We start from the raw sequence: 27,110 nt of genomic DNA, 5'->3' as shown, positions 1-27,110 counted from the left end.
AAAATACATGCCTGGTCAATGAATGACTGTACATACAAGGTATCCTCAGAGTATGTAATAAGAGTAAGGGCCAGAATGCCTCTTAAGACAACAGGCTGGCAGAAACTCGACCGTAGCTTAAACAATGATATTACATCAAAAGAGAAATACGTGTCAAATAAGGAGGTAGAGGTTGTGATCAACTGCAAAAATACTATGGTTGAAGCTTCTATGCATCCATGACTTTTAAAGTATAACTTTACAACTCCTCTTCAAGGTAGGAGTCCTTGAATATAAACTAAACTTTTCATCTCCTTTGGCTGATAAAATGCAATAGAATTCGTGGTGTTGTTAAAAGATAAACTGAGATACATTAAAATTTGAAGGAGTGTATTTGAGCAGGTAACATATTGTGAATTAGGCAGACCAAAGAGAGTTTGGGGGCTCTGCCAAAGGGCATAAGGAGAAGCTTTTATAGGGTGAACTCAGAAGCAAGGAAAAGAAAATATTTGCATGGTTAAAGTGGAGCAGTAGCTTTATTTGGATCATTCCAGGGCAAAGTCCCTAGTTAGAGACTGGTTGGCAGTTTCTTATCGGTTAAGCTTAAGTTTTGCTTTTCCATTTACACTGAGTTGGGTTTTGGCTGACTTACATAGGGAACGCTGTGTCTTGAGTCTTAGGAGAGTTTGTTATGCAGCAATAGATAGTGAGACAGAGGTCATAATCTTAAAAAAATGACTTGAGAGATTAATATTATTGATATGAATATAACCTTGTCCAAAAATGAAATCTGGAATATAAAAACAGTCTAGTTACTTGGGCTTTCCCAGAGGTTAAGTGAGGCACCCCCAAATTCTGACTCCTCGCCAGACTGGCAATGTGAGCATTTCATGTTCCAAGAAGTTAAGATCCTATTGTTAATATACATTTGTACTTTGGATTTCTATCTTTCAACCTAATGTGAATTTGTCTGATCATCTCAGATGGGCTGTGATGTGAATGTGAAGTTTCCCTTCATATTGAAACTTGCCTAAGAGGACCTCCCTGTCTAGCATCAACATTCTCCTTGGTACCAAGCACAGGGTTCTACTAATCAATACAGACTCATCAAATGTTAGAGATATCCTGCAATGGAAATGCTTTACTTTTTAAAGTAATGGTGTGCCCATACGTCAATAGCAATGGGTATTACACCAGAAATATTTGTCCTGTGGATATTAGCTCAATATACAGAAGAATATTTAGCCTTTTAGTTCAGTATAGTGAGAAAATACAGGGCTCAATTCACTTTAACACAAATATAAATTTTGAAATAGGGAAGAGAGTTTAAACTGTGTCTTTGTAGAGTATTAAAAATGCCATCTTCTATTGATGGATCATTTCTAGTTTTGGCAGTTATTAGAGTACAGATTTTGAAGAAATGGTAATAAACGTTACTAGTTGGTAATAAACAGCACATGCTAAGTTCTTTGGTTTCTATGTATGAAATCAAAGCTGATGAAAGTCAAAGAAAACTATTGCCTCATGTGGCTTTGGATAGATTTGTCCATAAAGTAAAAAAGAGAATAGTAGTTTTCAGTATCACTGTGGTTATGCCTAGAAATCTTCACTGCATGAAATGATGAGGTTTACATGAGCAGCTGGAGAAGAATTCCCAAATGAGTGACATTCACGTTGGTTATTGAAGTATGAATAAGAGTCTGACAGGTCCAGAAAAGAGGGAGGAGTCTCAGGAAGAGCTATCAGCATATGCCAAGAACAGAAACATACAAGATAATGCTTAACTGAACCAAAAGCTACAGTATTGTGAACACAGACTACTTTGTGCATATATTTATATAAAGAAAAAATACCAGTAGGGACTAACACAGCAGGGAAGATCAATTAGAAATTTTGTGAATAAGGATTTTTTTAAAAAAGAAAATTAGATTACTTTAATGAAGCAAATAGACATATTAACTTTATCAGTCGGGGGCTCCAACTTCTGCGTACAGCTTTGGACAGAGCCTCCAAGCACCCTGGGTATGCTAAATAACTAGCAGTATGAACAAAAGCACTCATTGCCAGGTATTACTTTTCACTCTCTTTAAGGAATCAGATATATTATTAGATCAGAGGGTGCTGACACTTTATTATTAGTATTTAATTGTGTGACTTATGGGAATTTAACTCCCTCACTCTGAGTGACCATATATTATTATTCTATTTGTGATTGGGCATTCACAATCTGACCTTATTAGTGGCAAACAGATGCCAGACTCAGCTCAGTTGTGCTTCCCTGGGGAATGCCAAACAGCCCATTACAGGCCCTGCCTTACAACCGTTGAACACATGGAATCAGGCAATAGGTCTCCAGTCATGGAAAGCCAGAAAATAGAAAGCAAACTGTTTTTCTTACTTCTCATTAAACCTCTTACTTCACACTGTCGTAAGCCTGAGTCAGATTCAGCTCTTTGTCAGGGGCCTATAATTAGCTTATTGTAATTGGCTCCCTGTTTTGCCTGCCCTAGCTGTAGACTGAAAACGACCTGAAATGCTGCAGAGTCTTCTGGGTTTTGACATTTGCTGTGTGGGATCTCCATATATTATTGCCCGTCACTCAAGCAGGAAAAAAAGGTATGAAATTACAGTAAAATCGTTGAAATTCCATAACTGGTCATAGTCAGTTTCCTGTTTCCTAGGGGGAAGACTGGGTAGGGTAGGTCCAGGTAGTTTGAGTCATTTGGGGGCTACAATTGGGAGAAGGAGGGTACAAGTGTCATTTGACAAAAAGAGACAAAACCTTTAGGCATGTCAAAATGTAAACTTTAGTATTGAGTTGGAGAGGGAAGTCTAAAACTGTGTCAAACGCCAATGGTGCTTGAAGAAAAAAACAGAAATTGGGATGCAGATAGGAAAGAGAACAGAGTAATCGACGGGCTAGATGAGGTAGAAGTTGTCTCAATATATAAACTGGTGACAAAGGCAGGATCCTGACATGCAATTCTCATAAACTTCCCACATTTTTGCACACCTCGATTAATTTAAATAACAGGATAGATAGAATGTTACAAATAATAAATTAAACATTTGAATAACCCTATTATCTACTTTTCTTTTTTTGACAGGGTATCATTCTGTCACCAAGAGTGGAGGGCAGTGCCGTGATCTCGGCTCACTGCAGCCTCAACCTCCTGGGCTCAAGCAATCCTTCCAGCTCAGCCTCCCAAGTACCTGGGACTATAGGCGCTCTCCATTACACCTGGCTAATTTTTTGGTATTTTTTTGTAGAGATGGGGTCTCATCATATTGCCCAGGCTGGTTCTGAACTCCTGGGCTCAAGTGATCCACCCACTTCAGCCTCCCAAAGTGCTGGGAGTACAGGCATGAGCCATCATTCCAGCCCTAAGTAACCCTATTATCTAAATATGCCTCTTAGGAGATTGCATCATAGTCTTCAAGTGGAAGAGGCACATTATTTAGAGTATATTGGCTAAGAGTGCAGTTTCTGGCCTCAGAAAAAAAAAAAGGTTTAAATCCTGGTGTTATCAATGATTAGCCATGGGACCTTGTTCAAGTGCCTAGTAATTCTGAGCCTTATTTTTTTCCCATCTGTTAAGTGGGGAATAAAAATAGTATCTCCCCTATAAGGTTGTTGTATTCATTGAGATAAATTATATAAGATATTCAGCAAAGTGTCTAGCATGTTATGAATGCTGCATATTTATTAACTGCTATTATGATTTGGTGGGTGATGATGATGTTGATAAAGAAAAATTAGTGTTTTCTGGAAACAAATTAGACTGAGAGAACTTGTTACAGCTAAGTTAAAGCATCCAGCTGTAGTTTAAAATCCTGAAATATGAATTTAGCTGGTGCTAGACCTTTAATTTCTTGTACGGCAGATTTGGTTCTCACAGCATAATTTTTCTTACAAATGAGCCAGTGCTATAGGTCTTTTTCTGTGGGTTTGAAATCAATCAGCAAAGGCCTAAGTGGTTTGTAGTCAGAGTGTTAGTCAGAGTGTTTTCCACGGTCTCTCATTAGCAGATTGTGTAACCCCCAAGGCCAAGTGGAGACTGGCTCTGCTGGGCGATTGTGCCGATGCTGTGCATTTTCAGGCTCTTGTCTGTACATACAGCAGGTTGGATACACATTTCCTCTTCTTGTGCTTTAGTAGATACGTGGCCAAGTTTCAAAGACAGTTTTCTGTTCAAACATTGTCACTGTTTCTTCTTAGAGAAAGAAGTTGATGTGAGGCCAATGGAGGGCAAGTAGGGAGAGACAGTGGTTCCTGAATAATTCCTTGACAGCTTTGAGAATAAATGTAGGTATTTAGGAAGATGAGTATCAACTTGCAACTCTCACTTTTTGCAGACACATTGTTTCTAAACATTCCTAATGTTGATCTTAGCTCCAGGGCTAGCTCAATGCAGCTACATTAAAAAATGAGAATTTGAACTGTTATAACATTTGCAATGTAAATTTTTTTTCTAGTTCATTTTGGTCTCAGGCTGCCTGCTAATAAGACAGGTGCATTTACTCATTTGTGTGCAAACATTTCTTTGAGGTAAACCAGGTCCTGGTGCATTCATCAAACTTCCAAATACGGCGAAGAGATCTCTGTCTCCTTATGAGCCTCGTTCCTTGAATAATGGTCCTCTGCAACAAATTGGGTCTACATTGTCTTTAGTCTTTAGCTTTCTCTCTTATTCTCTCGATACACAACCCCTCTCTTTGAACCAGACTCAGTTTCCTTTGCCTGCAGCAGGTGGATTTACTGAGACTTGAGCTACAGGTTCAGGGCTGACCCACTCCTGAATGAGTCCTGACCAGGATAAAGAGAGTGTCTGGAGCCTTATCTCTGTTTACAGGTGAGTAGAGTCCAGGTGTTGTCTTGCCTCCCCAGGTTCAGAGTCTGACTATCTGCAGAGTTAGATGGGCTCCCACATTTCATTCAGCTGTAGCCTAACCACTACCATGTTTATTTTGTCCAGACCTAAAAAGATTTTTCTTGCCTCACATGGTTAATTAGCATAATATTGTTTGAACATCCAAGTGAATTGCCAACATTTAAAACTTGGAGTCCTCAGAAAAAAAATATGCAGATTTACAGCTGAGATCTAGCAAGGCCCTTGCCTTCATTCTTGGCAAAGAAGAACACATGAGCTTATCACCCCTGAGCAGCCCTTATAATTCATATTTAGTCCACATATTGGTTCTGGACCCCTGCTCAAAACCTCAGCCTGTTTAACTGGAGCACTGGCTACTTGCTGAGCTCTTTTAGATCCTATCCCCTGGACCCCCAACTGCTGTCATAGTCTGTCCCACCTAGAAAGATAGACTGCATTGAATAATGAGAAACTGTAACCACCTGGGTCAGCAGATAGCTGTCTGAGCCCCCTTTAACCCTACTTTAAACACTACTTAAGACTGTCTTGGATATTGATATTGTCCAAATACATAAAACTGTCTCTGCACTCTCTCATTAGATTTTTGGACAATGCCTTCAAGACTCTATCCTACAGATTGATCAATTTCCTACCCCAATTAAGCCCATTCCTACTTTCCTTCCCTTGTTGACTAGCCCACTACTAAAATCCCAGCATGGGTTGATGACCTTGCATCAGGTGAAATGATTTTAGCTTTAACCACAAACACTCAGGTAGCTTAAACAATCATCAGATTTTCTTCTCATATGAGAAGATAAACATAGATATGATAGCCTCCAGGCTTAATACTTCAGGGATCCAGCTCCACTTTCCTGAAAATCTCTTGGCTCTGATATCTGCTTGTTGGTTTCATCCTCAGGTTGGCTGAAAGATGACTGTAGCATTCCAGACAGTAAATCCATATATCCAGATCATCTGGATGAAAAAGTAGAATGCCAGCTCTCCCCATGTGTCTCTTTCACCGGCTAAGAACTTTTTCACAGGTTCTTCCCCGTGGGATGTCCTTTCACATTTTCTTGGCCAGGATTGGGTTTTCTAACCCTTCCTGCACCAATCACTGGCAGGACAGGGGAATAAATAACTTGATTGGCTTAGAACAGGGAGCAGCACACTTTTTCTGTAAAGAGCAAGAGAGTAAATGTTTTCAGGGTTGTGGCCCATAAGGCCTCTGTTGTAATCGCTTAATTTTGTTGTTGTAATGCAAAAGTAGCCATAGACAATATGCTCATGTATGAGTGTGTCTGTGTCCAATAAAATTTTATTTATAAAAACACACATTCAGTTTACCCTCAGGCCATGGTTTGCTGATCTTTTGCTTGCACTAATTAGGACTTGCCCATGGAGAGAGGGACCATATAATTTTTAGTACAAATCAGGACACTTTTGAAAGTGAAAGGGAATGCTGTTATTTATACTTAAATAATAGGCATAAATTAAGATTGTACTAGAGTCATCCTATGGATCATGTGAAGGAGGGATACAAACCTGAACAAAATTGAATTCTAACAGAAGAAGGAAATGGAGTATATTGCTGCCGAGATAACCAATAGTATGTGCAACAAATGGTAATAAGGAGACAGGAATCTTAAGACGTGGAAGCAGAGCACAGGCTGAGGGCAGATGGACGTGATGTGGAATGAGTGTGCAGATAACAGAGAGAGGCCCCTGTGCTGGAGTATAGTGAACGAGGAAGAAAGCATTATGAGTTCAGAGAGGAGGCACTCTCCAGACAACAGAGGACCTTCAGGCCATGGTAAGAAAATTAGAATTTATTCTAAGTGCGATAGGAAGGTACTGGTTGTTTAAGTGGAGGTGTAGCATCTGTTTTATGTTAGGAAGATGCTCTTGTTGTTGTGTGGAGAATGGATTGGAAGGTGGCAAAAGTGGAGGCAGAGAGACCGGTTAGGACACAATTATAGCCCAGCAAGCAAGAGATGGCAGTGACTTGAAAAAGTTAGCAGTGGAAATAGAGGAAAAGAAACTGATTAAGGGAATGTTTTTTGAGGAATAGCGAAAGAATTTCTGGAAAGATTATGTGTGTATGTGTGGGTGCGAGGGGGGCTGTTGTAGGTGGGCTGGGTAAGAGAAAGAAAGGAATGCAGAATAATAACATTTACACAGCATTTATTATATGCCAGTCTTTTGCATATAGGAATTCATTGGGTTGATTTAACCATTCTGTATGTTAACGATCTTCATTTTTGAAATGAAGAACTGGGACAAGGAGAGGTCAAGTAACATGTCCAAAGGCACACAGCTGATAAACGACAGAGTCATGATCTGAACTTCAGCATCTGAATCTACATTTTTATTTTTTGTGCTCTTTCAACTCTTGTGGTGCTATACTGTGCTGCTTCTCACAACACTCCCGTGATCCAAGGCTGTGGGCTGGAGTTGCCAGGTAGATGGAGCTACAATCTGCCACAGGGAATTTCCCCTTCTTTTGAACCAATCCAGTAAATCAGAATGATGCATTTGTCAGTGTCACCGAATAATGACATTTCTTTATTCTTGTTTATCTGTGGTTATTTGCTCACAATTTAATTTATAGTTGCTTATTTTATCATGTCATTTTAAGTCTTCGCTGGTTCACTGGACTGAAAGTTGACTGAGAAAAGAAACTGTATCTTCTTCATTTTGTATCACCCATATTATGTAGCTCTATTGTTTGCATGCAGTAGATACTCAGTAAATATTATTTTATTTGAGTTGGAAAGCCCTTGACTACTTATTTTCTAACCATCTAATTATTTAATTTAAAACTTGTTAAAATTCTCCGCAATGATTTTTAACTGGAGCCCAGGGGCAAAACAGCACTGATTTGAAAGGCTTGTCTGAATGCTAGAATGCTCTTAAGAAATGTGATTTTGTTTTTTCCCAGTGTTTTACTTTTTTTAACACTCAAGTTTTTAAAGTGTTTTTAAATTTTAACTTTTTATTTTGAAACAATTTTTGATTTCCATTATACATCCCAAAAATAGTCCAAGCAAGAAATTCCCTTGTACTCCTCACCAAGACTTCCCAAAGGCTAACATTTTACATAACCACGCCAAGACTTCCCAAAGGCTAATATTTTACATAACCACAGTACAATTATGAAAATCAGGAAATTAACATTGATGCAGTACTACTATTGTAATCTACAAATCTTACCACTCTTTTAGCAATTGTCCCACTAAGGTCCTTTTTCTGGCCAGGATCAACACAGGATCATATGCTGCATTTAGTTGTCATGTCTCCTTATGTCTCCTTTAGTCTGAGATGGGTCTCTAGCTGTTCTTTATCTTTTGTCTCTAGCCTTTCTTTATCTTTCTTATCCTCGACATTTGTAAAGAGGACTTGGCCAGTTATTTGGTAGACTGCCCTTGTTTGAAGTTTGTCTAATATTTCATTATGATTATATTCAGGTTGTAGATTTTTGGTAAGAATATCACAAAAGTGGCATTGTGTCCTTCTCAGCATGCCATTTTAGGAGGCACAAGTTGTCAATATGACTGTTACTGCTTAGGTTAATGTTGATTATTTTCCATGTAAAGGTCACTGCACACTTCCTGTGATATTTCTACTTATAACCAATATACACTGTGGTTTCTTTTTCACTCAGGTATAATATGGAGGTTCAATGTTCTCTAATTATTATTGCTTCTACCATCTCACTGAATATATTAATATTTTTAGTTGATGGAATAAGCCCAAGACAGAGATATTCCTCCCTATTTTACCTAAGAGGAAAGTAAAACTTTCTATTTACTTTAAAAGTTCAGCTACTTGTTCCGAACTTTGTAAGAGACCTAAATTTAAATACTCATATGGCTGATGCCAAAGTTCCCTCTTTCTGTTATACCATGTACCCTCTTTAGTTTTGTAATATAAAAAAAGGCACTGTTGACAAGAAATTCTTTTTAAATTTTGAAATTTTGTATTTTTCTGTCTTTAAGCATGGCTTCAAAATTCTAATAGATGTAGAAGAAATAGTGATTTAGATAGAAGGAGGCAAATGAGTGCTTTTGCTGATTAACTTGGCATGCAGGACACCTTCAGCAAACAAGAAATTAAGAATGGTTTTCAGCTTTTCCACATGTGCAAGTGCTTCCCAACAGTCTGTCTTTGAAGGCATCTCTGTGTTGAATAATTTTTCTACATGGCAAATAGCTAAGAAAAAAACCTACAGAATGCAGAGTCATTGTCTAATGAGTGGAAAGGCTGCTGAGTTCTCTCCAAGGGACCATGGACCTACGTACAGTGCTCCAGATTCCAGACAATTACTACTTGACAATTCACCTGTGAATTTCTGTGCTCTGTCCAGTCAATACATTCTTAATATGTTCTCCATCTGCCTGATTCCCTAGGCTTCTGTTGCCCAGGGTATTCACCTAAGTTTGAGGAAAGTTTGTATGCAGTGATTTCCTTTACAACTGTGCAAACCTGAATGGAAACGTGATGGGCCTAACAGTTATGGGTGTAAGAACACCTGGGTGATTTCTGAGAATTCATGTTAACTTCTCTGGGTCTCAGTTCCTTGTCCTGATAGGTGGAGTAGATGACTGTTAAATCATACTGAATATATAGGTGTCATATACGTCTAGCATATATATCATATTGAGTTCACATACAATTAAATATCTTCACATTTTCAATTATTCTTGTTAGATGCCAACCAATTAAAACATGTTTCACCTCACTTTTATTCTAGCTTGATGCTAAAATCCTGTGACAAGCCCATTCATGATTTGTTCATATGTGTCAGTACCCAACACCATTTTTTTCCATGAAACAGGCATTGAAGAGGTTTGTGAAGAATGAAAGAATGTTAAGCATTCATCTCATAAGTCGGTGTCTGAATTGTGTCTCACGATGCTGCTTTGAAGTGGTCTTTTTGTGTTTGACCCTTCCATTAAAACTGCTTTATAGCTGTAAGGAAAATAATTATACAAACTTGGATACCTTCCGTGACTCTTCATTACCCATAGCAAATATTTTAAGTTAATTACCCTAGTATAAAAATGTTGTCTGTTATCTCGGGTACCTTTCCGATTTCCTCTCATCACTTTTCACCACAAACTCCGCATGTGAGCAACATCAAACTGATTTTCTTTCTCTGTTCCTTCTGACCTTTACTTCACACACTCGAGGAGTGCCCTGTAACTTGAGAGTAGAGGTCTTCCTTGATGCCCATTGCTGCTTCTAAAATGTACATTTTGTCGACTTTGTAACTCACCCAAGCGTGTATTAATGTCAGTTTCTACAGTCTGCTATCTTTTCTGGTTGCTATAAAGGGATTGCCAATTACTTGCCCTCATGTGTTGTTAATGGGCATCTGACTCAGTGTTTTTACTTTTTGCTTTTTAAAATTCCTGCTACTGTGACCATCCTTGGTCATAGTATAGAACAAGATAATTTTTAAAAGTATATTACCAACAACTAGTGGGGAAAAAAATTAGCAGTAAAATATTAGTATTTCATCAACCATAAGGATGATGCATCAACTTTGTCCTCTCAGGTCTTTAACAGCCTGTCTTTCAATATTTTCCTTCACCCTATCTCATCTGTCTTCATCAAGGACTACTTACTTGAATTTTCATCACTATTTCTGAACCACCCCTGAGCTCTTGACCTCAGGCATCTAATTCTCTCATCACAAATTGTATCCTTTCAGCTATTTATTTCATTACTACTAATGGGATCAATTCTTAAATATCATGGAGTTGTTTCTTCCATGGATCCTGTTATTTTCTCAATATCAACCATTTTCTTCTTTCCTTACTCATGATATATTTTACGGTGCATCATTACATACTCCTACAGCCACCTTTCTTTCTCTCTATATCTTTTTCTCTTTTGTTGCACTTGCCTGGGAAAATTCCAAACCTGGTGAAATCCAACTTTCCACTTAGTCTGTGTGAGAACCTAAGCAGCAACTTAATGTTTGCTAGACAAACACATACACATACATACCAGGGGTTGATTGTGTGCCCACCACCCTTTTGAAAACATACTTTTCAAGGTCAATAATATTCTTGCCAAATTGATGCTCAATTTTCTGGCCCTTCTTACCAGTTATCTCGGAAGCCTCTGACCGAGCTTATGGCTCCTTCCTCTGAAAATGCTGCTGGTATTGCGTTCATTATTTTTCACTCTTGTTTTTCCTCCTGTTTCACGGGATGCATCTTCTCCAACTCTTTGCCAGGTTGCTTTCCTATCCTTTAGCTTCTTGAAGCTTCTCAGGGTGCCGTCCTAATTCCTCTCCTCCAGTCCCATGATACTCACTCTCTTGGTGATATCATCCAGGTTCATATTTTTAAATATAATTTATTCTGAAAAATTATAAAATTATATCTATAGTTCTGGCATCTCCTCTGAGCTCCAGGTTCCTATATAAGACTGACTACTTGCCATTTCCACCAGGTTGCCTAATAGACATCTCATACTTAATGTACCCAAATAAAACACTGGAATTCTTCCCTCACAGCCCCCAAAACTCTACCTTTCCAGTATTCCCCATTGTATTAAATGACACCACCATTCACTGTATTACTTAGGCCCTAAACCTCTGCTTAAATGTACATACTCCAAGAGATCTTTCCTGACTACCAAATTTGGATATCTAGACACCTTTATTTCAAGGTGACTAGGATATTGACGTCATGGGTAGAAGAACTTTGTTTATCTTGCCCAGTGCTTAACAAACTGCCTGCCATATAGTAGGATTGCAATAGTGTTGGGAAATGAATGGTTAATGAATTACCATGCATTTGGCAAAATGAAATTCAATAAATATTTCTTATAAATCTTAGATGGAAGATTTTTTATTTTAGCTGATTAGCTCTGAACATAATGTCCTGAACAAATATATATATTAGTTGTAAATCATTTAAAAATGCATATGTATTTAATGTAACATATGAAACTTGCTTATTCTCTTCGATAAATATATAGCATTGATACTTTCCTAAGATGCAATGAATTATATTATCTTAAGGTAATTAAAAAATACAGTGTTATCACAACTAATGGAAAAGCAAATGCTTAATGGTAAAACATTAGAAACTACAATGAAAAAATGATGACCACTAAAATCACTGTTATACAACATTTTGCTGGAATTTCTTGTAAATGCAATAATACATGAAGTATTCTATATATAGAATACATAAATATGTATTTTATAAATGAATATTTATATATTTACTTGTATATTTACACATATACATTGCATATGTAAAATATAAACATATATGAAGTAAATATATGTCAAAATGTTTTTTGCAAATTCTAAGTCTAGAAATATGAAAAAAACTAGTTGATAAACTCATCATTAATGAAAGAGTGCAGGTAATACATATATAGAAAATGAGAATAAATCTGTAGATTCTACACATTAATTTAACAAATTAATGTGTAGAATCAATAAACATTTTTTGTTACAGAGGACAAATAACTATACATTTTAGTAATGGTCCCTCATGAAACTGGAGTTTAAAAAATGTAATGAGAATACCAGCTAATGGCATATGCCGTGATATGGTTCGGATCTGTGTCTCCACCCAAATCTCATGTTGACTTGTAATCCCCAATGTCAAAAGTAGGACCTGGTGGGAGGTGATTGGGTCATGGAGGTGTTGCTCACGAATGGTTTAGTACAATCCTCTTAGTGCTGGTCTCATGATAGTGAGGGAGTTCTCATCAGATCTGTTTTTTAAAAGTGCCTGTTACCACCCTCAGCACTCTCTTTCTCTCCAGCTTTGTGAGGTGTCTGCTCCCCCTTTGCCTTCTCCATGATTGTCAGTTTCCCAAGGCCTCCCCAGAAGCTGAGCCGATGACAGCATCATGTTTCCTGTACAGCCTGCAGAACTGTGAGCCAATTAAACCCTTTTTCTTTATCAATTACACACTCTCAGGTATTTCTTTATAGGAGTGAAAGAATGGCCTAATACATGCTCACAAGGTAAAAGACCATGGGAGATATTTTGGAAATAGATAAGCAGATGAGAGACTGGTACCTCACTTATTACCAGACCTGAGAAATGTGATTCTAAGCTGCCAGTGGGGAAAACATAAGCAAGATAAAGTATACTGTGGGCTTATCAAAGGCTCAGGAACGAGTAGCAGTAGGTACATGAGGATGGTCAAGTAGTGGATGATTATGGAGCTTAAAAGAGAGCGAGTGATTGATAGCCTGGCAGGGCATGGTGGCTCACGCCTGTAATCCCAGCACTTTCGGAGGCCGAGGCGGCCACCCTCACTTGAGGTCAGGAGTTCGACCAGCCTGGCCAACATGGTGAAGCCCCATCTCTACTAAAAAGTACAAAAATTATCTCGGTGTGGTGGTGCATGCCTGTAATCCCAGCTACTTGGGAGGCTGAGGCAGGAGAACCACTTGAACCCAGGAGGTGGAGGTTGCAGTAAGCCGAGGTTGCGCCACTGCACTCCAGCCTGGGCGACAGAGTGAGACTCCATCTCAGAAAAAAAAAAAAAGCCTATGTAGACTCCTACATTCTGTCCCCAATTTCACCCATGTGAGTGACTGCCCTTTCCTATGGTGGTAGCAGAAAATTGGAGGATACTAGGGGGAAGATAACAGCCGGAACCTCCAGGCTCAGTTAAGAGTGCTAGTACTAAAAGAAGGAAATAAATACATGTTTATTCACTGACTATTGAGATCCTCAGCCTTCTTTTTTGGTGGCTCTTGGAAAGCTAAGAATCTATTTGTGCCTTTTAGTCAGGAGATCTTAAATACCTTTTCTGGTGAATGTGACCAGTCCAGGATAAATGACTAAATACTATAACACTGTATTTGTGTGTGTGTGGGCAGGAGGCATCCAAAGTATATGGTTCAGTGAGATCATTCTACTGTACAACAGGTTCCGCTACTTTACACGGCGTTTCTAATCAACTTTTTAGTTATTCTTTCTGAATTATGAGAAAACATGAAAGATCAAGGCCAACACAATAGAAATTAATGAAACCTGGAAAAAACGGACAATTCCAAGAGATATTAAAAAAAAAATCAAAACAGGAGAAAAATAAGATATGCAAAGGACAAAACAGAGGTTTAGGAAATGAAAACTACAATTTCAGTAAAGCAGAATTTAAAAGAAGTATTGACAAATGTCAGAGAGATGAAAAATAGAAGAGAAAAAAGAGAATGTTAAAGGAATTGTCTAAGAAGTACAATGGCAGAGAAGAGTTTCAGAAAAAAGACGAAAGAGAAAATGTATAAAGGGACATAATACGAAGTAATTCCAGAATGAAAAGGTTCATGGGGGACTCAGGTTTCCTGATTTGGAGGGCCCACTGAGTGCCCAGCAAAATGGATGAAAGTCAACCCACACCACCCATGCTGAGAAATTTCAGAACATATTAGAGAAAAAGAACATCCTAAAACCTTCCAGAGGGAATAAAGCAGGTACATGTAAAGGACCAAGAGTCTGAATGGCAAAGTGTTTCTCAACAAAGACACTGGAAACTGGAAGCTGTTGTGGAGCTGCCTTTACATTTTTGAGTGAAAATAATTTTCATCTTAAAATTCCATACTCGGTGACATTATCAATGAAATGTGAGGGCAGAATAAAGGAATTTGTAGACATGCAAGGTATACACACAAAAAATTGCCTCCCATGCGCTATTTTTAAGGGAGCTACTGAAAGATATGCTCTGCCAAAATACAGTAGTGAAGCATGAAAGGGAAGAAATGGAATCTTGTAAACCATGGATCCAACACAAGAGAAAGATTGCCAACGTTAGAGAAAGCTCAAGGGAATAACTGAATCGAGGGAGACCCCACTTAAAGTAGGCCTAAAGTGTACACATCTCCATCGAAAACTCCTCCTACAAGATGAATGTGATAGAACACTTAGTATTTGTTAATGTCTTGAGAAGATTTTGCATCACTGGGAAAGAATATGAAGATGAATTAGAGAATAGTACATAGAAAGCTATGCCCTGCCTCTTTCCCCTCCCAAAATTCCACCCAAACAAGTACATAAAAACAAGATAATTACAATGTCAGGGAAAATAAAAAGTTGATCAGGAAAGTTAAACTACTCCTCTGCTGTCAATAATATTTACATAAAAATAATGTAAATATTGATTAAATAAAAAATTAGATATTGGAAGGATGAGTGGGGAGACTGCAAAGTAAATCTTAGTTTGTACTTTCCACAGGAGAAAAATCAATAGATAATCCTTAAAAATGAAAGTCAATAAATAGTAATATAAGCAGATTATTTAGAAACATGGGAGTAAATACCGAAAGGATAAGCTCAAAGTGTTGAAGGTGGTTTTGCTCCTGGAAATCAGGAAAGGTAGATGGGGTGGTGATGGTAACGGACTTCTCTTGGTTGTAAAAGCCTTGTAGAGCTATTTGATGATTTATTGTCTGCATGTGTATTAAATTTTGATAAAAATACAAATTTAATAACAGAGACAAATAGACAAATAATTATTGAAGAGAAATACCACTTCATAGTAACAACAGAAACAAAAATACCTAGAGATAACCATGAAGAAGAATACATTGTTGTCATGTGAAGAAAATGGCAACATTTTATGAAAAGAATAAAAATATACAAATTAATGAAGAAATATATCATCTTCCTGAATAGAAAGACCAAATATCTATTTTTAAATTTACTCATAGTTTTAAGACAGTATCAATTAAATATTAGAAGTTTGGAGACTTTAGTGAAATGATATTAATCTATGGAATATATAGGATAATTTTGAAAAAAGCAAAATAATGGGGGAATCTGCCTTTTCAAATATTGAGTTATTTTAAAGTTCAACCAGAGTGAAACTGACACATTAACCAAGAGACAACTCAATGGAAAATAATAAATAACTGAAAAAAATCAACTGTTTATATAAAAACTTATGTAAGTATTTAAAGCACCAAAAATAATGTTCAGAAGGTTGATGTTTGAAGTATTAGGGTAGATTGTAGGACATTTTAGAAAATATGTTCTCAAGGAATTAAAGGGTTTAAAACATTTAAAACTGAAAATATCTTTGAAAAGATAAGCAATATTTAAATTGATTACATGGATAGGATTCATTTTTTTAACAATAAAAGCCAATGGAATGAACTCCAACACAAAGATTATTAATAGGTTGCACTACATAAAAATAGAAATTTTTGAATGTCAAAAAAAAACAAACAAGTCACCCTGTGCTTGCTCAGTCTATTGGGGGCTGACTTTAGGGCACGCAAGTGGGGGCTGGCTATTTTGGTGTTGACCCCACATCCCCAGCCAGTGATGTGCACTTTACTCTGGCTTATAAGACCCCCTCTCTAGGCTCACTCCTCCACCCAGAGCTAGGCATCTCTAGCTCCCTCAATTAACACACTGAATTTCTTTAAATAGGTTTATTTCTGTTTTTGTTTGTTTGTTTGCCTGTACATCAGCACCAGACTGTCTTTTACTGCAGACAGGCATGGAGCAGGGACTAGGGGTGGCTATCAGGGGTCTTCCATGAACAGACTTAACCTTCTCCTTCACTTCCATCATTCACCTCTTCCTCAGGATCCTTCCTGAAGGTCTCCTGGGCAGATGAGATTTGTCTTCTGCTTAAGCTCTCTCTTGCTTTTCTAGGCTGTGGTTTCCTCTAGTTTGTTTCAATTATCAATATGCCTCCATCTATTTTTGATATCCAAAAATCTGCTGAAGTCTCTACTCTGCTAATGCTCTCCTTGTGTTCTTTTTGTTCTGATTTTATTCCCCCTTTTACTTCTGTATCATCATTTTAATGGGAACTCACAAGAGAAGGAGAAAAACATTGTGTGCTCAGTCTATCACCTGGATCCAGTATTCTTTTAACCAGTATTGTGCGAATATTTGATTTAATGAAAAAATATAATATGTAATATAAAACGCCAAATAATAAAATAATCCTAACAAAAATTAACATTTCATTAAGATATTTTTGATAAATCAGTATAAGAAACACTAATGATTCATTGAACAAAAAGTAAGCTAAAGAAATTCAAATAACCAATAGCTATATGGGAATATTTTTAACTTTGCTAGTAATTAAATTAATGCAAGCACATGTAATAATAAAGTATTCTTTTTTATGTGTAAAATAGACTTTTTAAAATTTTTATATTAATACTACAGTGAGTACCGTGAGGTGGCCACTCTGTAGACTTCTACTGGGCATGTGTGCTTGAAATGCTTTGAAAAGCACTGTAGCAAAATGTATCAAAGGTACCTGAATTTCTTCTTCAATACCACTTCTAGGTATCTATCTTACAAATATAATAAAAAGTGTGGATAAATTATTGCAACATTATTAGTTTAATAAAAAAGGGAAACAATACAATCAACAATAATAGAATTTAAAAAATAAACCATAAGCTTACACATTAATTATTACATAGGTATTAAAATAATATTTTAAAGAATATGTACTCTCAAAAGAAAATGTGCATAAGTTAGATTTTTAAAACTTACTTCAGAATTCAAATAATATATACAATTATGGTTTTCACTTTTGGAAAAAAAATATAGATAAAATTCCCTGTATCAATAAGATGGAATTCCCTGCCTTTATGTTTCCTTAGCTTTGTATATTTAGAGCCGGTTACATTTTTCTTCATAGCATGTTTAGCTTGGTTGACCATGAGGTATTTGATAGACGGGATATGTTACATTATTCTTTATGTTTGTGATTTTCATCAAGAGGCCTGGTGCATAATAGATGTTCCACAAATATTTGTTGAATTGTTAAATGAAGGGAATAATGATTGATTGATTGAATCAATGAATAAAAGAGTAAATGAATACTATACCTCTAGACATGGAGAGTCGGTCCTGGTAGTTGTTTAGTGCAGGTGGAATATAGAATAGAGAGGTGAAAAGAAATAGAAATGGAAGAAATACGGGTAAAGTTATTTCTTTGGCCAGAGGAACAATACAATAATATTCAATTATACAGGGCTATACAGAGAAATACAGGGAATGAGAACAAGGAAGGATAATAGAGATTCATCATTGTACTATTGAAAATTCTTTGGCTTTTACATTAGAAACATTAGGAGTTAAATCTTAGGCTCTTCTCGTATTGTCTATGTGATCTTAAACATGCAGTAGAAATAGACATAACAGTTCTTTCTTAGTGGAGATGAAATGAGATAATATGAAAGTTTTTTGGTACTTTGGTAGGCCCATAATGAGATAAAGTAAGAAAAAAAATTGACAAACTCAAGAAGAGACAGAAAGACAAAGAAAACTAGTTTTTGATAACACGCAACATCAATGCAAAGTATTGGAAGTATAAAGTACTGTCTTAGGGGAGAGTCAGATGTGAAAGCCACTATCTTGAATAATAAGGAAGCATGCATTTTTACCACTGGTCATCTTATAATTTTCTTGCTAGCAGTGAATCTAAATTATATTGGCAAATAGGTAAAAAAAAAAACCTTAACAATGTGCCAAGTCTATTAAAAAAATCTTTTAATACCAGGTCAAATTGAGTGTCACAGTATTTACATGACTTACATCCCATTAGAGTTCAGCAAAAATACTAAAAATAATTATTTATGGTCTTTCTTTCTTTTTTTTCTTTCTTTTTTTTTTTTTTTTGAGACAGGGTTTCACTTCCATTGCCCAGGCTGGAGTACAATGGCACAATCTCAGCTCACTGCAACCTCTGCCTCCTGGGCTCAAGCCATCCTCCTACCTCAGCCTCCCAAGTAGCTGGGGCTATAGGCAAGTGCCACTAATTTTTTATTTTTTGTAGAGACAGGGTTTCACCTTGTTGCCCAGGCTTATCTTGAACTCCTGAGCTCAAGCAATCCACCTGCCTTGGCCTTCCAAATTGCTGGGATTACAGGCCTGACCAACTGAGCACCCAGCCTTTTTTATTGATGAGAGTAGGGAAACAGCATTTTTTCATTGGTGTGAGAGGCAGTGGAATAGAGAGGTTCACAATAGTTTTGTTTTCAAGACCCAGCCAAGTGTTAAAGAATATATTTTGGGTTCACCCACATTTTTGTCCATTAGATGACTTGGTTGAGCCTGGACTTTGAAGATAGATGGACCTGGGTTCAAATCTCAGTTTCAATACCTACAAGCTCGGTGATCTTGGAACTAACTGTTAATTAAACTGTGGGAGTCCGTTGTTCTCATTTGGAAAGGAAATTAGTGGAGTGATTTTCTAAGGTATTGTAACAATTAATAATAATACATGCAATGTGCCTAATACATTTTTTGGCTTTAGTGAGAATTCAAAATTTCGAAGATCCTTTGAAAGCTGGAGCGGCTAACAGGCACTTGAACAGAAATTGCTTAAAAATGCTTATCCCTATACCATCGCAATTGATGCATTTCTTAGATTCTGATATAGATTTTTCTAGGCAAGCCTGCAAGGGATTTTTGTCTACTCCCTCAGGGTTTTATGATGACTGTTTTGCTTGTTCTCTGTTTGTGCCAGAAATGGTCAGGAAATATTTCACCAGTGTAGAAAGATGCGCCTCTAATTCTGACAACCAGCAATTCTCTTCTTGCAGCACATCTTTTGGACATAAAAGTGAAGAGTTAGAGAAGTACACATACCTCATTCATCACAGCTTCAGAGAAGCAGATGCTATCATTCTAGAATCAAAAATGAGCCTTCGACTTGAGGAGAAAGAGAGAATCAATTATACTGGTGGCATTAAAGCATCATAACAAAGAAACGGAGAAACTCAGAATGAGATCTTATATTTTCTTTAAGTTAAAGAAGTCAAGCTTCCATTCTTTATCCTTGGAAAGAACATCAATGAGATTGATTAAGAAAAGCCAGTTGAATGTTAAAATTATACAGCATTTTTGCAGCTCAGCTGTAATTCATGCACACAATGGGCTATTACCTAGGCATTTTTCTACAGAAGAAAAAATACATTAATTGCTTCTTCCTTTCCCTCCTTCCTAAAATCCTAATTAGTGATTTATCCTTAAACTTACTGCTATAAGTAGTTTCATTACTACTTTTTATTTTCATTTTTTATATTTTTTTCTAGAGAGAGTGAGATACAAATTTAAAGTTCTTATTAGTTATGGCAGCCAGTGATAAATTAGTATGACTCATACCAAAACTTTCTCTGGACAGTCTTTAGGGGTTCAGATTTTCCAGAGAGCAAACTAGTTACCTGTGTGGCCCGATATTTATAATAACAAAGAGGTAATTAAGCTTAAAATTTTTCATCTTCAATTTTTATTGTTCTATAGCTATAGCTGATATATGCGCATCAAGGAAGTTTATTTTTGCCAATACTGGAGAAAGGCTTGGCACTTCGCTTTGGCATATCTTACGACAAACCTCTTTTGAAAGGTTTTAGAAATTAACAGAACCAACAAGTATCTATTGAGAATCTATATTCAATGTACTCTTCAAAGGCTCTGTGCCAGTATGTTGTGCTGGTCTAAGACTTCACCCTTTACTATAGCCCCAAGAATTTAAGCTTCTCTGTGGATAGCCCTGATCTCAACCATAGGAGAAGCAACAGAAAAATCTGAAGGATCTACCCTCAGTCAGACACATGCTCAAATGCCGGCACATAAACTTGCTACTGTGTTATGTATTATTAGTGGAAAATAGGAAATGTATTAACTCTCTGGCAAGTATGACTTTTAATTAGAGTCTGAATTAAGTGTTCCTCCTTTGTATTCCCTTAGAAACTTATAAATTGCTTTATCATATGCACTTATGGCTTTTTAAGTTGTTAATTTACAAGTCTAGCTCCATTAAATCATGAGATCCTTGAGGTTTTGGTTTGTGCCTTATTCATCTTTGTAACCTGAGCACTTAGTGCAGGGATATGTACCTCCTAGGCCCTGAAATGCTTTCAAAATTGAATGTCAAATGTAAATCAGGTTACTGGAATTCAGAGCTAAGAAGTAGTAGTGCTGGAAATGACTGGTAGTCCATCGTTGCTATGTATTTAATACAATAAAATCTTTAAATAGTTTCCGATTAGTGCATATTTATGTTTTCTGTTAAATTTTCACCATTACGGATAATACCGCATTGATTACATATGTGTTTATATTTTTGCAAACCTATGTGATCACTTCCTTAAGATACTTTTTTTTTTTCCCCTGGGGCGATGTCATTTTTAGGTCTACAGGTTTGCAGTTTAAGATGTTGCTGCATATTGCTATGCTGCCCTCCAGAAAAGTGGTACACTCTCATTAGCAGCACAGACTGTCCATTTCTCCACACTGTTTTGTAATCAACATTGGATATTTTAAGTCTTTGAAAATACCTTTCCAATCTGATAAACACAAGTTACACCTTTTTCGATTTTGGTTTGTATTTTCTGATAGTCAATAGGGTTGACCAATTTTTCATATATTTATAGGCACTGACATTCCTTCATACATGTATGTCCTTTACCTAGTTTTCTTCTTAACAATTGTTATGATGCTTTATGTAACATAGTTTGTACGCCTTTACCTAAATGTTTTATGAAAATGAATATTGTATCTGACTTGAGGGTATTTCTCCTACCTAGTACTCATTTGGCTCTGATGACTGGAGGAACACCAGGGTCTTTGGTCTCGTGCTGGTTTGAATAAAACGACACAAGACACATGTGGAGTGGTTTTAAGGAGTGGAGAATTTAATAGGCAAGAAAGAAGGAAGAGGCTCCCCTTATACAGAGACAGAGGAAGGGGGGCTCCAAGCCGAAAGAGGGAATCTCCAGTGTGGCAGAAAATAGCCAGTTATCTGAGGAGACTGGAGGAGGTGGTGTTTGATTTGCACAGGGCCCAGGGGATTGACTTGACCAGGTATGTCATTCAAGTAGCCAGCAGAAAAACTGGCCCCCCACCTTAAGGGAGGAGACCACCCCTCATATTGTCTTATGCCCAATTTCTGCCTCCAAAGAAATAAGTAAAAACTAAAAGGCAGAAATGAAATCCACAGGCAGACAGCCTGGTGCGGCGCCCTGGGCCTGGTTAAAGATCGACCCCTGACCTAACCGGTTATATTATCTATAGATTCCAGACATTGTATGGAAAGCATTGTGAAAATCCCTGTCCTGTTCTGTTCCGTTCTGATTACCGGTGCATGCAGCCCCCAGTCCTATATCCTCTGCTTGCTCAATTGATCACGACCCTCTCATGCAGACCCCCTTAGAGTTGTAAGCCCCTTAAAAGGGATAGGAATTGCTCACTCAGGGAGCTCGGTTGTTGGAGACATGAGTCTTGCCAAAGCTCCTGACCGAATAAAGTCCTTCCTTCTTTAACTCGGTGTCTGAGGGGTTTTGTCTGCGGCTTGTCCTGCTACAACCCTAGGCTTTGAATATGCAAGTGCAGGACGCCATGATGTTCTACACATGTGGGGATATGTGGTGGCGGCCATGTTGCCAGGCACATGTAGGGACAAGAAGAAGATGAGGGGAATCGCCATGTTTGGGTGGACCCAGTCTCTAATGGCCAGCATTTGCATATTAAAGCTTGCCAGTGGGGCTTTAAGTGTCAGGGCTTTTCTGCTAGACAAGAAAGGTTTCTAGAGCTTCTTTAAAAGAAAAACAAATATTACAAAAACCCCTTTTCCTATCTGCCTAAAATAATTTATTAATAACTCCTATAACAGTACTATGAAACAGAAGACATGTAACTCCACCCTTTGAGCAATATTACAATGTTAAGTGGACATGCTAAATGGGAACTGGTAAGATTGCCTGGCCCACATAGTGTAGAGTGGAAGATGGAGTGCTGGTAAGGAGGAACTCTCCACTTGGTAGACCTTTATGGAGCATTTACAGGGGCTTAGGGCAAAAGCCTGTGAGCACCTCACAATGACAAATACTGAGACTTTGGATAGGAGAATTTCTACTTCAGAGGTATTTACTGCGTTGCTATGTGATGTTAACTGAAGCTACCCTAATGGAAATGGGGTGCCCAAAAGAGTCCCATGTTAAAATGGAAATAGTTTATAATGGATTTTGGCTTCCTAGGGAATGCAAGGAGGAGATACTTATGGGCAGGAAGCCTCTTTTTTCCCTAGGACTGTTTCTGGAACTGTGTGAAGAGCTGCCAGATTCTATAGTGCCCAATAAATAGCTCTCACCTGACTGACAAAGAATTGAGTGGCTTGTAAATGGCAGTTCCAAGGTGAACAAACTACATTCTGTTTGGAAGACTGCAATTCTGATCGAAGATGAGTCAAGAAAAACTTTTTATTTTGAGCTATTTATATCTTACAAAAATTAAATGAAGTATATTTTTGTGAGCAAAATTTACCATTCTCTTTACCTAAGTTCCAAAATTTGGAAACTATTTGTGAGTCTTCTTATTTTATATCAATATATTTATTTGCATAAGCTCAGCCAGAATATGTTTTCCTTTGTTACGGGACACAATTGGAGACATTGGTTATTTTACCAAGGCTTTGACTGAAATGACATATTTTCAGATATGACCAGATTGTGTGGAGAAATTGAGGTTGACTTTATAGAGCTGATAAAAATCCCCTTGGAAAGACTGGCCTGTTACATTGTCTCAATGGTTCCCTTCAAGATTCCTGACATGTGTGGTAAGTAAAGATTAACACTTTCTAACAGGCCCTGGAGCTTCAAGATATTTGGGGACGTTGAGAAGAGAGGAATTTGTACGGGTGTTATAAGCACAGTCTAATGGTGGATACTTGGCTTGGCTTCTGGCCTCAAGACTTTTAAAAAGTCAAATCTCAAATTCCTTCTAAAAGTTCTAATAAAGCCACCTTAAAAGGAGCCTATATGGCTGACTACTATTCTTGCTATACTTGATGCAAATTATAATGAGACTAAAATTTATTTTGTAAATAAATTGTTCCTACTGTGATTTATTCTTGGTAGAAATGGGGAACCTGAAGGGAGAAAAATTTAGAATCCAGCTCTGCCCATTGTTTTGAGTTTTGATTATTTGCCCACAATTTGGGCTAACCCTGAATTATTGCTTGGCTCCAGGTAGTCTCTAAAAAAGAACCAGGTTTTAATTTTCTTCATGATAATTTCAGTTGGTTCCTTAATGGAATAGGTTCTTTGTTGTTGTTGTTCTGGCATCCAAATTTTCTTTTGATTGTAATCGTTGTGTACATTATTTTTCTGCTATTCAAATTGTTCATGTTATGTGACTCTCATTGTTTTACTTCTGTGAAAACCAAAGTCATGATATTTTGAAGACTAGAGATGATTCAACAGCCTGTAAATCTACTGCGTTTGGAATTTCACTGGCCTGATCGGTTTTCCATTGCCAGTGCACTGCTGCTTAACCTCTACCATATCAAGCACCCTTCCTAAAGGCTCAGGGACCATCACAGAACAGGAGGGCATGTGAGATTGAAAGAACCAAATTGGAGTGTGGGTGGAGGTGCAGTGTGGAAGCCAAAGGGACTCCATCTTGGATGCTAATCCAACAGATTGGCTTTGGATTAACCCCAGCTCTGGGAATACCTCTAAGATTTCCAGATTATCTATTATTCCTTGTGTAAGAGCACATACTTACCATAAATCCTGCCCTTAGTGCAAATTCCTACCCATTCCCTCTGAAGCACCTGTGCCTCTCCCGTACAGTCTGTATCTGTGGTCTGAGGGGGTCATGGTGTGAAGATCCACCATCTTGTCTTGCTGCTGATCAAGACACAGACATGGCTTCTATTCCTAAGTCCCCAATAAATGTTTCTTTCTAAGGAAAAAAAATAAAATAAATGTTATGTTTATCTTTTTCTTACTGATTTGACATATAAATGGAATCATACAATATGTAGCATTTTTGATTTAGCTTCTTTTACTTATCAAAATGCATTTGAGGTTAATTCATGTTGTTTTGTAAATAAACACTTTTTGGTTTGTTTGTTTGATTTTTCAGTGGATAAGTACTACTCCTTTGTATCATAATTTGGTCATGCATTTACCAGTGGAAGGACATGGGTATTGTTTCCAAGCTTTGCTATTGGTAATAGAGCTGCTATAATATAAACCTTTGTGTGCATATTTTGTGTGAATGTAAGTTTTCATTTCTTTTGGGCAAATACCTAGGTGTGTGTTAGCTGGATCACCTGGTGAGTGTATTTAACCTTATAAGAAACTGCCAAATGTTTTTTCAGAAGGCTGTACCAATTTACATTTCTACCAGTAATGCATGAGAGTTCCAGTACCCTTGCCTAGGTATTTTCATTTTGTTTTTTGGTCATTGTAAGTGGTGTCAGTGGTATCTCATTGATGTTTTAACTTAATTTTCTCTAATGACTAATACTATTGAGCATCTTGTCCTATATTATTTGAGAATCTTTTCATATATTGTTTGCTACCTGTATATCTATTTGGGTAAAGTTTCTATTGACAAGATTTGCCTATTTTTAAACTTGGGCTTTTTTATTTTTTATTTTTCAGTTTTGGGAGTCCTTTATTCAGACTACAAGTTATTTGTAAGAAATAGGATTTACAAATATTTTCTTTTAGTCTGTGGCTTGTCTTCTCATTCACTGAACTATGTCTTTTGCCCAGCCAAAGTTGCTAATTTTAATTATTGTTTTATTAATTAATGTATTTTATTTGTAAAAATTTAGTGGCTATAAGCACAGTTTTGTTACGTGGCTACATTGTGTAGTGGGGAAGTCTGAGCTTTTAATGTAACCAACACCTGAATAGTGTACATTGTACCCATTAAGTAATTTCTCATTCCTCACCACCCCACACTGTCTTACCCTTTCAAGTCTCCAGTGTCTAATATTCCACTCTCTATCTCCATGTGTCCACATTATTTAACTGCCACTTATAAGTGAAAACCTGTGGTATTTGACTTTCTGTTTCTAAATAGTTTCACTAAGATAACGGCCTCCAGTTCCAACTATGTTGCTGCAAAATACATGATTTTATTCTTTTCTATGGATGAATAGTATTCCATGGTGTATATATATTTTAGACATATATATCATATCATATGATCAATTGATTCACAGTTCAGCATGGGTGGGGAGGCCTCAGGAAACTTACAAATATTGCAGAAGGTGAAAGGGAAGCAGGGCACCTTCTTCACAGGGTGGTAGGAAGAAGGGCTCCATATCATATCATATGATATATATGTCTAAAATATATATACACCATGGAATACTACATAACATAAAATATATATACACCTATAATATATATTTTACATATTAAGCATAATACATAAAATACATAATATGTAGACATAAAGATACATATATTTATATGTATATGTTAAATATACATTATATATACACATAAATAAATATTACATGAGTATATATTTTATATGTGTATATATGTATATATAAAATATATTTTCTATTGTATCAATATATATTAATATATAATATATACTATAATATATACAATATATACTGTATAATGTGTATATATTATATGTATATGTAATATATAAATATGTATATATTCATGTGTATATTATATATTATATACACATATAAGATATATGTATATATACAATAATATATTTGTATATAATTATATATAATAATACATATTATATACTATGCATATGATATATAATATATGCATATAATATATCAAATATAATATATGTCATAAATATATATTTTTATAATATATAAATATAAATAATATATGCTATATGTGCATACATATATACCTAAAAGAACTCTTCTAGATACTGACTTTTTTGTAGGTATATACACACCATGGTAAAAAAAAAAAGTCAATATCTAGAAGAGCTTTTTTAGGTTTTCTTCTAATTCTTTGCCTAGGTCAATATCTAGAAGTGTTTTTTAGGCATGTATTAGGTATACATACTCTGGTACATCTATTCATTCATGTTTTGTGATACCTATCTAGTCATCCTTTAATGGAGTCAGATTCTATAGTTTTGCTCTTGTGAATAGTGCTGCTATAAACACCCAAATGCATCTATGTTTTTGATATAATGATTTCTTAATTATTTCTTTTGTGTAGACACCCAGTAGTGAGATTGCTGGGTTGAATGTTAATTCTATGTTTAGTTCTTTGAGAAATCTCCATTCTGTTTTTCATAGATGTTGTACAAATTTAAATTCCCATCCACAGCCTAAGAGCATTCCCGTTTCTCTTCACCAATTACTTTTATTTTTTGACTTTTTAAAATAGACACTCTAAGTGGTGTAATTAAAATGGTGATAACACATTGCCATTTTAATTTTCATTTCTCTGAATTAGTGACGTTGAGCATTTTTTATATGCTTGTTGGCCATTCG

Source organism: Pongo abelii, chromosome 19 (assembly GCF_028885655.2).
Source record: "Pongo abelii isolate AG06213 chromosome 19, NHGRI_mPonAbe1-v2.0_pri, whole genome shotgun sequence".
NCBI classification, from domain to species: domain Eukaryota; kingdom Metazoa; phylum Chordata; class Mammalia; order Primates; family Hominidae; genus Pongo; species Pongo abelii.
The sequence above is the reverse complement of the archived record's forward strand: the minus strand, read 5'-3'. Positions refer to the sequence as shown.